The sequence below is a fragment of the Rhinolophus hipposideros genome, assembly GCF_964194185.1.
Source record: "Rhinolophus hipposideros genome assembly, chromosome: X".
Lineage (NCBI taxonomy): Eukaryota > Metazoa > Chordata > Mammalia > Chiroptera > Rhinolophidae > Rhinolophus > Rhinolophus hipposideros.
The window spans coordinates 23,596,564-23,615,009 of NC_138046.1; positions in this window are offsets into that span (position 1 = coordinate 23,596,564).

Sequence of the window (18,446 nt, forward strand, 5' to 3'; positions counted from 1 at the left end):
CCAAAAATTCCAGAAGGAGGGAAGACTCCCAAACACGTTTTATGAAGCCACTATCACCCGGATCCCACAATCAGACAGAGACATTACAAAAAAGGAAAACAACAGGCTGATATTCGCAATGAACATAGATTCCAAAATCCTCAACAAAATATTAGCAAACAGAATTCAGCAATACATTAAAAAGATCATACACCATGATCAAGTGGGATTCATTCCTGGTATGCAAGGTTGGTTCAATACCTGCAAATGTGATACACCAAATTAACAAAATGAAAAATAAAAATCATATCAAAAGATGCAGAAAAAGCATATGACAAAATCCAGCAGCTATTTATGACAAAAACTCTTAAGAAAGTGAGAATAGGGGGACCATATCTCAACACAATAAAGGCCATATAGGATAAACCCACAGCTAACATCATACTCAATGGAGGAAAGCTAAAACCATTCCCCTTAAGATCAAGAACATGGCAATGTTGCCCACTTTCTCCACTTCTATTCAACATAGTGCTGGAAGTTCTAGCCACAGCAATCAGACAAGAAAAAGAAATAAAAGGCATCCAAATTGGGAAGGAGGAAGTAAAATTGTCACTATATGCAGATGACATGATACGATATAGAGATAACCTCAAAGACTCCACCAAAAAACTATTAGAACTGATAAATGAATTTAGTAAAGTAGCAGGATACAAAATTAATACTCAGAAGTCAGTTGCATTTGTACATACCAATAATAAACTGTTAGAAGAAGACATTAAGAAAATAGTACCATTTAAAATTGCTTCAAGATTATAAAATACTTAGGAATAAATTTAACCAAAGAAGTAAAAGACCTTCACTCAGAAAATTATAAGACACTAAAAAGAGAAATTAAAGATGATACAAATAGATGGAAACAATACCATACTCATGGATAGGAAGAATTAATATAGTTAAAATGTCCATACTGCCTAAGGCAATATACAGATTCAACCGAATTCCTATCAAACTACTAAGGACATTTTTCACAGAAATAGAACATATAATCCTAAAAGTTACATGGGATCATAAAAGACCCGGGATAGCCTCGACAATCTTGAGAAATAAGAACAAAGTAGGTGATATCACAATTCCTGATATCAAGTTATACCACAAGGCTACAGTAATCAAAACAGCATGGTACTGGCATAAAAACAGACACAGTGATCAATGAAACAGAATAGAGAGCCCAGAAATAAATCCATGCCTATATAGTCATTTAATGTATGACAGTGTAAGCAAGAATTTACATTGGGGTGAAGACAGTCTATTCAATAAATGGTGCTGGGAAACCTGGACAGACACATACAAAAAAATGAAGCTGGACCACCTCCTTACACCATATACAAGAATAAATTCTTGAAACCACAAAAGACCCCGAATAGCCAAAGCAATCTTAAGAAAAAAGAACAATACTGGAAGTATCACACTGCCTGACTTTAGCTTGTACTACAGGGCTACAATAATCAAAACAGCATGGTACTGGCAGAAAAATAGATACATAGACCAATAGAATAGAATTGAGAATGCAGAAATAAAACCACATAAATATGGACTGATAATTTTTGCCAAAGAAGCTAAACACATACAATGGAGGAAAGACAGCCTCTTCAATAAATGGTGCTGGCAGAATTGGAAAGCCACATGCAAAAGAATGAAACTGGACTGCTATCTGTCACCATGTACCAAAATCAATTTAAAATGGATCAAAGAATTAAGCATAACCTGACACAATAAACTGCATAGAAGAAAACATAGGTACTAAACTTATGGACCTTGGGTTCAAAGAGCATTTTATGAATTTGACTCCAAAGACAATGGAAGTAAAAGCTAAAATAAACGAATGGGAGTATATGAAACTTAAAAGCCTCTGCACAGCAAAAGAAACCATCGACAAAATAAAGAGACAACCAACTGAATGGGAGAAGACTTTTGCAAACAGCGCGTCCGATAAGGGGCTAATATCCAAAATATACAAGGAACTCATGTAACTCAACAACCAGAAAACAAACAACCCCATTGAAAAATGGGCAGACAACCTGAAGAGACATTTCTCCAAAGAGGACATACAAATGGCAAATACACATATGAAAAGTTGCTCAACATCACAAATCATCAGAGAAATGCAAATAAAAACCACAATGAGATATCACCTCACCCCATTCAGAATGGCTATCTTGAACAAGACAAATAGTAACAAGTGTTAGAGAGGCTGTGGAGAAAAAGGAACCCTCATAAACTGTTGGTGGGAATGCAGACTGGTGCAGCCGCTATGGAAGGCAGTGTGGAGGTTCCTCAAAAAATTACTAATAGAATTGCCATATGACCCAGCAATCCCTCTCCTGGGTATGTACCCCAGAAATCTGAAAACATTTATACATAAAGACACGTGTGCTCCAGTGTTCATTGCAGCCTTGTTTACGGTTGCCAAGAAATGGAAACAACCAAAATGTCCTTTGATAGATGAATGGATAAAGAAGTTGTGGTATATACACACAATGGAATACTATTCGGCCTTAAGAAAAGATGATATAGGAACATTTGTGACAACATGGATGGATCTGAGAGTATGATGTTAAGCGAAATAAGTCAGTTAGAAAAAGCAGAAAACCCTATGATTTCACTGATATGTGGTATATAAACCAAAAAAAACCAAAAGAACATGGCAAACAAATGAGAAACAAAAACTCATTGACAGACAATAGTTTAGTGGTTACCAGAAGGTAAGGGAGGTGGGGGGTGGGAGATGAGTGTAAGGGGGATCAAATATATGGTGATGAAAGGAGAACTGACTCTTCGTGGTGAACACACAATGGGATTTATAGATGATGTAATACAGAATTGTACACCTGAAATCTATGTAATTTTACTAACAATTGTCACCTCAATAAATTAAAAAAACAATAAATTCGAAATGGATTAAAGACTTAAATGTAAGATCTGAAACCATGAAACTCCTAGAAGAAAATACAGGATGAAAGTTTGCAGACATTACCCTTAGTAGTATTTTTACTGATATATCCCCTTGGGCAAGGGAAGTAAAATTAAAAATAAACATATGGGATTACATCAAACTAAAAATTTCTTTCACAGCAAAGGAATCCATGAATAAAACAAAAAGGCAGCCTACTAAATAGGAGAACATATTTGTCTATGGTATATCTGATAAGCGGTTAATATCCAAAATTTATTTTAAAAAGTCATTCAACTCAACACCAAAAAATCAACCAACTCAATTGAAAAATGGGTAGAGGACATGAAGAGACATTTTTCTAAAGAGGACATACAGATGGCAAACAGACATATGAAAAAATGTTCAACCTCACTAATCATTAGAGAAATGCAGATAAAAACCACAACGAGGTACCATGTAACCCTGTCAAAATGGCTATCATCAATAAATCAACAAACGTCAAATGCTGGCAAGGATGTGGAGAAAAGGGAACCCTCATGCACTGTTGGTGGGATTGCAGATTGGTGTAGCCATTATGGAAATCAATATGGAGGTATCTCAAAACACTGGTAATGGAATTACCTTATGACCCAGCAATTCCACTCCTAGCTACCTATCCAAAGAAATCCAAAAAACTAATTCAAAAAAATTTGTGCACCCCTGTATTTATTGCAGCACTATTCACAATAGCCAAGACATGGAAACAACTGAAATGCCCATTGGTAGATGACTGGATTAAGAAACGGTGGTACATGTATACAATGGAGTATTACTCAGCCATAAAGAAGAATGAAATCTTACCGTTTGCAACGATGTGGATGGACCTAAGTGAAATAAGTCAGACAGAGAAAGACAAATATCATATGATCTCACTTATATGTGGAATCTAAAGAGTAGAATAAATGAACATGGTAATCAGACACAGTCTCAGACAGAGATATAGAGAAAAAACTGAGGGGTGCTAGATGGGAGGGGGTGTGGATGAGGGAGAGTGTTTGGGGATTAGGCAGCACAATTGGTAACCACGAAATTGCCACAGGGATATGAAAGACAGTTTGGGGAATATAATCAATAATGTCGTAGGGTATCCAATGGACACTTGTCTCATTAGGGAGACCTCAGGGATGATGTAGGTGCCTGATCATTGCACTGTACACCTGAAGCTGAAGCTAAATAACAGTGAATGTCAAGTATAATTTTATATATATATATATGTATATATATATATATATATATGTATGTGTGTGTATATATATGTATATATATATATATATATATATATATTTCACATGAAATGGAATACAGCCTAAGGAATATATATATATATATATATATATATATATATATATATATATATATATATATTTCACAAGAAATGGAGTACAGCCTAAGGAATAGAGACAGTGGAAATGTAATGGCTGTATGCGATGTCAGAGGGGTAGTAGATTGGGGGAGGAGTGTTATCACTTTTTGAGGGGTATAAGTGTCTAACTATTACATTGTTTTGTACACCTGAAAGTAATAATAATAAAAAAAAGTCCAAAAAAAATGAAGGCTTCCCAGACAGGGTAAAGTTAAAGGAGTTCATCACCACCAAAGCAGTATTACAAGGAATCTTAGATGGACTTATTTAAGATGAGAAAAAAAAGATAAAAATATGAATAATAAAATGGCAATAACTACATATCTATGAAAAATTACTTTAAATGTAAATTAATCAAATGCTCCAGTCAAAAGATAGGGAGTTTGAATGGATAAGAAAACAAGACCCTTACATATGCTGCCTACAAGAGACTCACTTCAGATTGAAAGATACACACAGAGTGAAAGTAAAGGGATGGAAAAAGATATTTCATGAAAATGGAATTTTAAAAAAGCCTGTAGTAGCAGTACTTATATCAGATAAAAGGGACTTTAAAATAAAGGCTATAATAAAAAACAAAGAACCCAGTGATTCCACTTCTGGTTATTTATTCTAAGAAACCCAAAATACTACTTTGAGGGGATGTGTGCATCTACATGTTCATTGCAGTATTGTTTACAATAGCCAAGATGTGGAGCCATCCTGGGTGTCCGCCGATGCAAGAATGGATGAAAAGGAGGTGGTACACGTACACAATTGAATATTGTTCTGCCATGGAAAGGAATGGGTTCTTGCTATCTGTGGCAGCGTGGATGTACCTGGAGGGTATTGTGCTAAGTGGAGAATGTCGGGCAGAGAAAGACAGATGCAGTGTTATTTTGCTTATATGTGGAATCTAAAGAACAAAATGAACAAACAAACAAAACAAACAAACTCATAAATACAGAGAACACGTTGATGGTTGCCAAAGGGGAGAGGATTGGGGGCTGGGTGAAAAAGCGGAAGCGATTAAGAAGTACAAATTGGTTGTTACAAAGCAGTCATGGGGGTGTAGGGTATAGCATGAGGGAGAGTGTTGACTATAAGGAGTATAGTCAATAACATTCTAATAACTATGTATGGTGTCAGATGGGTACTAGATTTATCAGGGTGATAGATGAGAGGGGTTATGGGGAGGCAGGATGAAAAACGTGAAAGGATTAAAAAGTGAATTGGTGAGAGTTGTTAGATGGGCGGGGGCGTGGGGATAAGGGGGAAGATGAGGGGATTAGAAAGCAGTCAGTAACCACAAGATGGCCACGGGGTTTTGAAAATTAATTTGGGGAACGTTCAATAATCAAAAATGTTGTAAAGATTTTGTAGGGTATTCGATGGACACGTGTCCCATTTGGGAGACCACCTCAGGGATGATGTAGATGCCTGATCACTGCAATGTACACCTGAAGCTGAACAATAATGAATGCCAACTATAATTTTATATATATATATATATATATATATATATATATATATATATACAAGAAGTGGGGTACAGCATTAGGAATAGAGACAGTAGAAATGTAATGGCTCTGTGGGATGTCAGAGGAATAGTGGATGGGGGGGCGGGGGTTCACACAGTGTGAGGAATATAAATGATAAACGTCTAAGTATCACTTTGTCTTGTGCACCTGAAACTAATAAAAAAAATAAAACAATAAATTGATACTTACAAAATAGTCATGGGGATGTAAAGTAAAGCATAGGGAATACAGTCAATAATACGGTAATACTATGTCTAGTATGAGGTGGGTACTAGACTAATAAAGAGGTCGGTCACTTCTTAAATTATATAAATGTCTGACCATTATGCTGTACACCTGAAATTAATATAAAATGGTATTGAGTGTCAACTGTAATTGAAAAATTTTAAAAGTGGGGAAAATGTGAAGGGGAATAAAGGGTTCAAATTTCCAGGTATAAATCAAGTAAGTCATGGGGATGTAATATACAGCATAGGGAATATTGTCAATAATATTGTGATAGTGTGGTACGGTGTCAGATGATTGCTTAATTTATCATGGTGATCACTTCTTTAGGCATATAAATGTTGGAAAACTATGGTGTAAACCTGAAACTAATATAATGTATGTTAACTAAATTTTTATGAAAATCTTAAAATAAAAATAAAAATAAGATGTAGACATACCACAGGGATATTGTGGGTTTGTAACCAGACCACCACAGTAAAGGAAGAATTACAATAAAATGAGTCATAATCTTTTTGCTGGTGGAGGGTCTTACATTCAATTTACAATAAACACAACATCTATGAAGCACAATAAAGCAAAGCTGAATAAAATGAGGTATGGCTGTGAGTCTTCATTTACTGAAGTCTTCTTTTCTCTTATATTTATTTAATTTAATTTTTCAACTAGAGTTTACATTCTGTATTATTTTACATTAGTTTCAGGTGTACAGCTAGTGGTTATACATTTATATAATTTACAAAGTGATCCCCCCAATTAGTTAGTACCCATCTAGCACTATACATAGTTATTACAATATTATTGACTATATCTCTTATGCTGTACTTCATTCACATCCCCATGACTATTTTGTAACTACCAGTTTGCACTTCTTAATCCCTTTGTTTTTTCACCCATCCCTCCAACCCACCCTCCCATGTGGCAATCATCAGCTTGTGCTTTGTATCTATGAGTTTGTTTCTGTTTTGTTTGTTCTTTTACAGTTATCAGCAGAGTTTTCCAATTTTGTTTCTTCATATAGGTTTTGCGCGTATCTTGCAAAGTTTATTTTTATGAAATTAATCTTTATTGTTATGTATATAAATAAGATGTGTTCATACATTGAGTATATATTAATATAATGTGTTACCGAATTTTTATTAACAATTCTAACCAATTACCTTGAAAATGATTTTACTCCTAATAATTTGTCATTTCTCTGAGTTTTTAAATTATATATAATCAATTTATGTATTAATAATAATTTTCCATCTTTCCTTTTTATGTATCTTACTTTCCTCTGTAAATGCAATTTCTAATACTTCCAGAACAATGCTGAATAATAGTCAACACAGTATTTTCTTTTCCTTGTTCTTGATTTTAATGGAAATGCTTCTGTTGTTTCAAAATGAACAATCTTTTGTTTGACGTAGTGTTAAGAAAGTATCCACTATTTCATATTTTATTAAGCATCAAAAAATCAGGTATAGATAAATTTTATCATTTATCTATTTTAGTATTTATTGAGATAACCACAATCTAAGTCTTTTTGATTTATTAAGATACTGAAAACAACAAAGGAACAAGAGAAACAAATGAAGAAATAAAAACTCATAGACACAGATAATAGTTTAGTGGTTACCAGAGGGTAAAGGGGGGGTGGTAGATGAAGGCAAAAGGGACCAAATATATGGTGATGAAAAGAGAAATGATTCTAGGTTGTGAACACACAATGTGATATATATAGATGATGTATTACAGAATTGTACATCTGAAACCTATGTGACTTTACTAACAATTGTCACCCCCAATAAACTTTAATTAAAAAAAAGATATTGAATAATAGTAATTTACTACCTTATCTTGAATAGTTCTTTCCTTCCTAGGGAAAAGAATTTCACTTGGTTATAACGTGTTAATGTATTAGTTCATGTGAAGAAGGATTCTATTTTCTGAGAAAATAGTGTTTTTTACATCACTATTCAGAGATGAGATATATCTGCATTTTTCTATTTTGTCCCGATTGTTTGGCTTTGGGATCAATAGCTTCTTTTTCCAGTCACCCACACACACACTCAACACAGACAAACCCACGTACACTTTTTTAAAGTAGATAGTTAAAAGATGGTCTGATTTTTTTCCAAAACAACCACCTTTTGTGGTTTTTTTTTACTCTATAAATATTTGTTTAATGAACAAACAAGTAGGAAAAACGTTTATGTTAGCCAACTTGAGAAACTCTGGAACAAGTAGCTGGGAGTCTTAAGGTATGAGAAGCTGGTGTTCTTTTCATATTTTCTCTTTACCTTTTGACCCTCTTCACCCATTCCCCTTGCCCCTCGCCAATTTATGTGTGTTTTTTGATAGTTGTTGAAGGAGATGGTTCAGTCTATCTGCCTCCAAGTAAATTAATTTCTCTTGGCAAGTCCAAATTGGCATCTTACAAAACACGCAGTAAAATAACCAGGATACTGCTCTCACTGCTATCCCCTCCTTTAGAGTAGCTGGTGATTTTAAAATAGGAAGACAGCTTTAATGTTCAGAAATAATGTTAAGGGTTAGGTACATCCCAGCATTTAGAAATCCAGAGCTGAACTGAACTCAGAAAAGCTCAGTTGAGGCCTTAGGTTCCCATGATTTTTGCTTTCTCCCCATATAAGGCTGACATAGCCATGAAGAGTCCTTAATTCTGAACAATTCTGAAAAACTGTTGTGAAGTCACTGAATTTTCCCTTTTGTTGGTGTCAGAATGAGCTGGCCATTGCCTCTTCATCCTTATCTCCTAAAGAAATGGATGCATCAGCTTGAAATCTCCAGGGAATTATTTCTGGGACCTTTTCAGAGTTAGCTAGATAAGAACTGAGCCTCTGCGGGCCAGTGGTCATCTAGTCAACCCTAACACATACTGGAATAAGCCAGGTGAGGGCAGCAAAGAGCTAATCATGGAACATGATTTGTGTCCAGTGTCAAAAAATCAACCCAGAAGGCAGATGCAGAGGTGCTTGCCTGATTCAACGTCTTTATTAGGAAAGCCAAGTTGCAAAGGTTAAATGACAATGGGAGGAGTGGAGGATGTTCTAGAGAGAAATGAGTGTAATTCAGGAGCATAAGCAGGGAAGGAAACTACGCATAAGTGGATGGCAGCCAAACTAAGACCAGAAAATGAGTGAAGGAAATTTCTGGCATCTATTTTGAGTCAGATGTTTTATCTAATAATAACTACCATTTAAGTAAAAGTGAATACAATTTTTCAATTAGTTACTATGTGTTAGGTATTTTTCTAGGTTGCTAAATGTTTCTATACATGTATATATATATATATATATATATATATACACACATATATACATATACATACCCACATATATCATATAAAAGTATATATTTTATACATAGTATTTAAGCTATGAAATCAATATGTGGATAAGGGTAGACAGATAAGAGTCTCAAGGCCTGAAACCTTCATACTCTGTTGTTTAGAAGTGAGAGAGAGAACCAGAAAGAAACCCTAAAAGGGAAAAACTAGTTGTGGAAGTATAAATAAGTAATGTAATTATATAATATATTATAAATTATATATGATACATAATGCTTTATTGTAAAAATACAATATATAATTTAGTATTATAGACAACATATTTATTTATAATCCTAAAAAGGCAACAAGATAGGTATTCATATCCATTTTTAATAGCTGAAGAAACAAATTCAGAGAAGTAATTTTCCCAAGGTTCATAGTATATGGTTGAGCTGATATACAAGCTCACAACTTTCTGATTCAAAACTAACACTCTTTGTACAACATCATACTGCCTCTTACGATGGATATAATTAAAAGATGCAACAAAACCCAGTGAGGTAGATGTTAATTAATTCACATTTACCAATACAGAAATAAAGACTTCATTTGTAATATAGAAATTATAATACCCGAATCATTGAGCTTTTATGTGGACTAAGTTATTTCATTGAATAGATATTTATTGTGCTCTTTTTCTTTGTGCCAGGCATTGCACAGACTAGTGGTATGTACACAGTTAAAAAGAATGTGTTTGTAAACCACTGAAGCTCCGGACTGCTCAAATCATGTTTCTTTGCCTTTGGAGAGTTAATTGTCCCTAAGTCACTAAGCTGGTTAGTAACAAAATATAGATCAAACTTTTGTCTAAATTAACACCAAAGGCCATAGGCCAAAGCTACCAGGTTGACAGCAAATTAATGAAGGTTCAGAAAGCAGAGAATTGGTGAGGAATGATTAACTGCCCTAATAAGTTGTGGTCACTGAGATATCTACTCCATGGTTGAGCCAGAACGTGGAGATCAAATCTTACCTGCCCCCACTAAAAGACAGGAACAAGTAGGGGTCTCTAATGCTGAGATCATTATGCTTGTTCTCAGGAAAATAATGGAGTGTGTGTGGGTGTGTGTGTGGGTATTTATTTATTTATTTACGTATGTTTGTATGTATGTATGCATGCATGTATGTAAAGTTCACATAAACATAAAATTCACCACGTCGGCTTCACCATTTCACATGCCCACCAGCAATGTATAAGGTTTTCAGTTTCTGCACATTCTCACCAACACTTGTTATTTTCCATGTCTTTTTTGGCACTAGCCAACCTAGTAGGTGTGAAGAGGTACTTCATTGTGGTTTTGATTTATGTTTCTGTAATGACTAGTGATGTTCAGCATCTCCTCATGTGCTTATTGACCATTTCTAAATCTCCTTTGAAGAAATGTCTGTTGAAATCCTCTGCCCATTTTTTTTTTACTTGGTTATTTCACTTTTTGTTGGTGAATTATAAGAGTTCTCTATATATTCTGGATCAAGTTGTTTATCAGATATATGATTTGCAAATATTTTCTCCCATTCTGTGGGTTATCTTTTCATTTTATTTATAGTATCATTTGAAACACAAAAGTTTTTCATCTTGATAAAGTCCAATTTATCTAATATTTATAGGCTTGTGCTTGAGGTATCATATCTAAGAAACCCTTGCCTAACCCAAGGTCACAAACATTTACACCTACGTTTTCTTCTAGTACTTTTCTCATTTTTGCTCTTACTTTCAGATCATTATTCTATATTGATTTAATATTTGTATATGATGTGAAGTAGGACTCTAAATTCATTATTTTGAATGTGGATATGCAGTTGTTTCAGTATCATTTGCCGAAGAGACTATTCTTTCTTCCTTGAATTGTCTTGGATCCCTTTTCAAAAATTGAACCATAGTTATACAGATTTATTTCTGTGCCTTCAATTCCATTCCATTAATCTATATGTTTATCTTTATGTCAGCACCACATAGTCTTGATTACTGTACTTTTTCATTAAGTTTGAAATCAGAAGTCGCAGTCCTCTAACTTTGATCTTTTTCAAGAATATTTTGATTAATTTTGGTCCCCTATGTATTCATGTAAATTTTGGAAACACTTTGTCAATTTCTGAGGCAAGAAAAAGGGCCTGCTAGGATTTGGAAATTATAGCATTGAATCTGCAGATCAATTTGGAGAGTATTGCCATGTTAAAAATAGTAAGTTTTCCATTCTGTGAACATGGAATGTGTCCCCATTTATTTAGATCTTTAATTTCTTTTAAAATGCTTTACAGTTTTCAATATACAGGTTTTGTTAAATTTATTTCTAGGTATTTAATTTTTTTTAATTTATTGGGGTGACATTGTTAGTAAAATTACGTACATTTCAGGTGTACTATTCTGTATTACATCATCTATAAATACCATTGTGTGTTCACAACACAGACTCAGTTCTGCTTCCATCAAGATATATTTGATCCCTTTTACCCTCATCACCCAACCCTACCCCTTACCCTCTGGTAACCACTAAACTATTGTCTGTGTCTATGAGTTTTTGTTTCTCATTTGTTTGTCTTGTTCTTTTGTTGTTTTTGGTTTATATACCACATATCAGTGAAATCATATGGTTCTCTGCTTTTTCTGTATGACGTATTTCACTTAGCTTTATACTCTCAAGATCCATCCATGTTGTCACAAATGTTCCTATATCATTTTTTCTTACCGCCGAATAGTATTCCATTGTGTATACATACCACAACTTCTTTATCCATTCATCTATCAAAGGACATTTTGGTTGTTTCCATTTCTTGGCAACCATAAACAAAGCTGCAATGAACATTGGAGTAAATGTGTCTTTATGGAAAAATGTTTTCAGATTTTTTGGGTAGATACCCAGGAGGGGAATTATGGTAATTCTATTCGTAATTTTTTGAGGAACCTCCACACTGCCTTCCATAACGGCTACACAAGTCTGCATTCCCACCAACAGTGTATGAGGGTTCCTTTTTCTCCACAGCCTCTCCAACACTTGTTACTATTTGTCGTGTTGATAATAGCCATTCTGATTGGAGTGAGGTGATATCTCATTGTGGTTTTTATTTGCATTTATCTGATGATTAGTGATGTGGAGTATTTTTTTATATGTCTATTTGCCATTTGTATGTCCTCTTTGGAGAAATGTCTCTTCAGGTTGTCTGCCCATTTTTCAATGGGGTTGTTTGTTTTTTTGTTGTTGAGTTGCATGAGTTCCTTGTATATTTTAAATATTAGCTCCTTCTCGGATGCACTGTTTGCAAAAATCTTCTCCCATTCAGTTGGTTGCCTATTTATTTTGTCGAAGGTTTCTTTTGCTGTGCAGAAGCTGTTAAGTTTCATATAGCCCCATTTGTTTATTTTAGCTTTTACTTCCATTGCCTTTGGAGTCAAATTCATAAAATGCTCTTTGAACCCAAGGTCCATAAGTTAAGTACCTATGTTTTCTTCTATGCAGTTTATTGTGTCAGGTTATGCTTAAGTCTTTGATCCATTCTAAATTGATTTTGGTACATGGTGACAGATAGCAGTCCAGTTTCATTTTTTTGCACGTGGCAATCCAATTCTGCCAGCACCATTTATTGAAGGGTTGTCTTTTCAAAATTGTATGTTTTTAGCTTCTTTGCCAAAAATTATCTCTCCATATTTACGTGATTTTATTTCTGGGTTCTCAATTCTATTCCATTGGTCTACATGTCTGTTTTTCTGCCAATACCATGCTGTTTTGATTACTGTTGCCCTGTAGCACAAGCTAAAGTCAGGGAGTGTGATACCTCCAGTATTACTCGTTTTTCTTGAGATTGCTTTGGCTATTCGGGCTGTTTTGTGGTTCCAAACAAATCTGATGATATTTTGTTCTATTTCTTTAAAAAATGCCATAGGGATTTTTATGAGGATTGCATTAAATCTGTATATTGCTTTGGGTAATATGTCCATTTTAACTATGTTGACTCTTCCAATCATGAGCACGAAATAACTTTCCATTTCTTTGTGTTTTGTTCAATTTTTTAAAACTATGTCTTGTACTTTTCAGCATATAGGTCTTTCACATCCTTGGCTAAATTTATCCCTAGGTATTTTATTCTTTTTGCTGCAATTGCAAAAGGAATTGTTTTTTGTATCTCTTTTTCTGAGATTTCATTGTTTGTATATAGGAATGCAATGAACCTTTGTACGTTGATTTCGTAGCCATCAACTTTACTGTATTTGTTGATTGTTTCTAATAGTTTTTTGGTGGAGTCTTTAGAGTTTTCTGTATATAGCATCATGTCATCTGAAAAGAGTGATAATTTAAATTCTTCATTCCCAATTTGGATGCCTTTTATTTCATTCTCTTGCCTGATTTCTCTGGCGAGGACTTCCAACACTATGTTGAAAAGCAGAGGTGATAGGGGACAGCCCTGTCGTGTTCCTGAATGTAGAGCAAAGGGCTTCAGTTTTTCACCATTAATTATGTGATTAGCTGAGGGCTTCTCATATATGGCCTTTATTATGTTAAGGTATTTTTCTTCTATACCTATTTTATTAAGTGTTTTAATCATAAATGGATGTTGTATCTTGTCAAATGCTTTTTCTGCATCAATTGATATAATCATATGATTTTTGTCCTTTATTTTGTTTATGTGATGTATCACATTGATTGATTTGCGGATGTTGAACCATCCTTGTGCCCCGGGGATGAACCTCACTTGGTCGTGATGAATAATCTTTTTAATGCATTGTTGTATTCGATTTGCTAGAATTTTGTTTAGGATTTTTGCATCAGTATTCATCAGAGATATTGGTCTGTAGTTTTCTTTTTTTGTGTTTTCCTTACCAGGTTTTGGTATCAGGGTAATGTTGGCCTCATAAAATGAGTTAGGGAGTACTGTCTCTTCTTCTATTTTTTGGAAGAGTTTGAGCAGGATTGGTATTAGATCCTCTTTGAAGGTTTGGTAGAATTCACTAGTGAATCCATCTGGTCCATGATTTTTGCTTTTGGGAAGGTTTTGAATGAATGGTTCAATTTCATTACTGGTGATCGGTCTGTTTAGATTTTCCAGTTCATGATTCAGCCTAGGAAGGCTATATGTGTCTAAGAACTTGTCCATTTCTTCTAGGTTATTGAATTTGGTGGCACATAGTCCTTCATAGTATTCTTGGATGATCCTTTGTATTTCTGTGGTGTCCGGGATAACTTCCCCTTTTTCATTTCTGATTTTCTTAATTAGTGTCTTCTCTCTTTTTATCTTAGTGAGTCTAGCCAAGGTTTTGTCAATTTTGTTAATCTTTTCAAAGAACCAGCTGTTTGTCACAATAATTTTTTCTATTGTCTTTTTGTTCTCTATTTCATTTAGTTCTGATCTGATTTTCGTTTTCACTCCCTCCTGGCTTGTAGAGTTTTTGCTGAAAAATCTGATGCTAATCTAATGGGCTTTCCTTTGTAGGTTACCGTCTTCTTTTCCCTGGCTGCATTGACAGTTCTTTCTCTGTTGTTGATTTTAGACAGCTTCGATACAATGTGCCTGGGAGAAGGCCTGTTGGGATTGAGGTAATTAGGTGTTCTATTTGCTTCTTGGATTCGAGGATCCAGTTCTGTCCACAAGTTTGGAAAGTTCTCATCAACAATTTGTTTAAATATGTTCTCTGTTCCCTTCCCTCTTTGTTCTCCTCCTGGTATGCCCATGATTCTTATATTGTTCTTTCTGATGGAGCCAGAAAGTTCTTGTAGAGTTCTTTCATTTCTTTTAAGTCTCAAGTCTCTTTCTTCTTCCATCTGTGTATATTCCAGGTTCCTGTCTTCTATGTCACTGATTCTTTCCTCCATCTGGTCAACTCTACTACCTAAGCTGGCTATTTCATTCTTAATTTCTTCTATTGAGTCCTTAATCTCCAGAAATTCTATTTGGTTCTTTTTTAAAATTTCAATCTTTTTGGTAAAATGTTCATGTTGTTCTTTGATTGTGTTTCCGAGTTCATTAAACTGCCTATCTGTGTTTTCTTGCATCTTGTTGAGTTTTTTTCAGAACTGCAATCTTGAATTCTTTGTCATTTAAGTCACTTATTTCTATATCTTTAAGCTAATTTTCTGGAGACTTTTCACTTTCTTTTGAGCTGTATTGTTGCCTTGGTTATTCATGGCCATTACTGATTTATTATTTCTCCTCCTAGACATCTACAGGCACTCCTGTAGCACTCCTGTTGCTTCTGCAACAGGTTGATAGGAAGAGGTCTTTGGTTTGTTTTCTATTACTTGTTGGTAGAATGTTTTATTTTCTCTTCAACTGCAGCAATTTTTTCTCTCTCACACTGTAGCACTATGTTTTGTCTGCACTATTCCAGCTTCTCACACAATGGGGGGATTCCCTGGGAGACAGGCTTCTCCTCTGTTAATAGTTCACCTGGGTCACAGGGCGCAGTGTCCGTGTGGGTATACGAAGAGCTTTTGAAGTCTCAAACCTCTTCCTGCACTAGATTCAGAGCCCCGTGTGTTTCAGCAGTGCTATTTACTCCTGCAGGGATCCGCCCAGATAGGTGGAGACAGCGGTGGAGTGAGTTGTGAGAGGTGGCCAGAGCAATGGTGGCTCCCACCACCACAGTCAGTCCTGTTTCCATAGCTCCTTCCCCTTTGCGGGAACTAGGTGGACTTTGAATCTGTGTCTGAGGACCACAGTTCTCAGAACAGCAAATATTCTGTTCTTTTGATCTGACACTGCTACTGTTAGGCTTCTAGCACTGGGTAGGTGGGGGCGAGGCGAGCTCTTGGAGGGTAGGGAGGGGGCAGCTTGGCTCAGTGCCGAAGGCTTCTGTTCTCTGCTCGGCAGTGAGCACTTAAACAACCATTTTCAGCCTTCTACCCTCAGTCTTTTCTCCGAGGTCTCTGCCATGAGCATTGGGTTCAGCTGTGTTATATGCTGTCCCCTCAGCCCTGTGGGCGATAAATGGAGCCCTAGCAGTCCGAGTTCTTCCCTCTCCTGCAGCTGCAGGAGTTTCGGGATGTAGTGAGCTCGGAGCACCGAGGTAGTTCTGCGTCCTGAGCCTATGTGGCTCTGTCAGTGCTCTTCTCCCTTCCCTCCTCCCCCTCTTGCACAATTCTCCCACCTTTAGGTGAAGTCAGTAGTGGGTCTTTTTGTCTTGCCTGTCTGCTGTGCAGCGAGTCCTTTGTAGAGCTATAGTTGTTCAATTTGTTGTAAATTCCAGGGGAGATTTACAGAGGCTCACCTTACACTGCCATTTTGATGACGTCTCCAGGTGAGTGCTTTTCAACTTTCACACATTTGTGAATTTACCGTGTTTCTGTATTTTATGGATTCTGTCCCACTATTGTAACCTGAAACTAATATGAAATAATGTTGAATGTCAAGTATAATTGAAAAACAAAAAAATAAATAAATAAATTTTATCCCATTGTTGTATTATAAAGGTTCTTTGTCTAATTTCAATCATTTTAGATTTATTGAGACTTTATTCCTAACAATTGTCACCCCAATAAACTTTAATTTAAAAACAAAGACTTGATTCATGGCCTAACATATGGTCTATTTTGTAGTTTGTTCCATATAACCTCCACAATTATATGTTTTCTACTGTTTTTAGGTGGAGTGTTCTATAGTTTGTTAAGTCTATTTGGTTTACAATGTTGTTCAAGTTTTCAATTTCGCTGTTGATCTGTCTAGTTATTCCATCCATTATTGAAAGTGAACTATTAAAAGCTCCAACTATTAATTTTGAATTGTTTACTTCTCCCTTCGATTCTGTTAATCCTTGCTTCAGGTATTTTGGGACTCTGTGATTAGATGTATATATGTTTATTTATGTTATAATTTTTGGAATCATTTCATCTTTTCTCATTATAAAATGTACTTTGTATCTAGTAACAACTTTTGCATTAAGTCTATTTTGTCTGATATTAATATAACCACTCCTGCTCTCTTTAGTTACTCTATGCATGGTATATAATTTTCCTTTGTTTATATACCCTTTGTTTATATTTCCCTTTGTTTATATTTGTTTATATGTTCCTTTGTTTATATTTCCTTTGTTATATACTTTCAGTTTTTACTTAGTTCTACTTTTATTTCTTCCTGAATCTAAAGTGTGTCTCTTATAGATTATATACAGTCAGATCATGTATTAAATCCATTTTGCAGATCTTTGCCTTTTCATTGCAGTATTTAATCCATTGACAATTAATTTAATTATGCATAATTAGGACACATCTTTGTCATTTTTATAATTACTGTTTATATTTCTACAAATTTTTTGTTCCTCTATTCTTCATTACTACCTTTTTTTGTATTAAGTAAATATTTTCTAGTATATCATTTAAATCCCTTTCATTTTCTTTTACAACAGATTTTTAGTTCTTTTCATTCTTTTTTTTTTAAGATTTTATTGGGGAAGGGGAACAGGACTTCATTGGGGAAGAGGGTGCATTTCCTGGATTTTTTTTGTTGGGCAACAGTAGTGTGTTTTTCCCAGGACTCATCAGCTCCATCCAAGTCAAGTTCTTGTCCTTTCAATTTTAGTTGTGGAGGGCGCAGCTCAGCTCCAGATCCCGTCACAGTTGTTACTTGCAGGAGGTACCACCCACCATCCCTTGCAAGAGTTGAACCGGCAACCTTGTGGTTGAGAACCCATGCTTCATCTGGCCACCCGGGAGCTCAGCAGCAGCTCTTTGACTTCATTCTAGTTGCTGAGGGCACAGCTAGCTGGCCCATGTGGCAATCGAACTGGCAGCCCCATTGCCAGCTCTAGCCAACTGAGCCACCTGTCCGCCCCCTTTAGTTATTTTTTTAGTTGTCCTGGAGATTTCAATTAACCTCTTAACTTATAACAACAAAGCTCTGATTGATACTAACTAAATTCAATAGTATACAATGGGGAGTGACTGCTTAGTAGGTACAGGGTTTCTGTTTGGGATAATAAAGTCAAGTTTTGAACTTGAAAGTGGTGATGGTTATACAACATTATGAATGTATTTAATGCCACTGACTTGTATACTTTTAAATGGCTAACATGGTAAATTTATTTTATATTTATTTTACTACTTA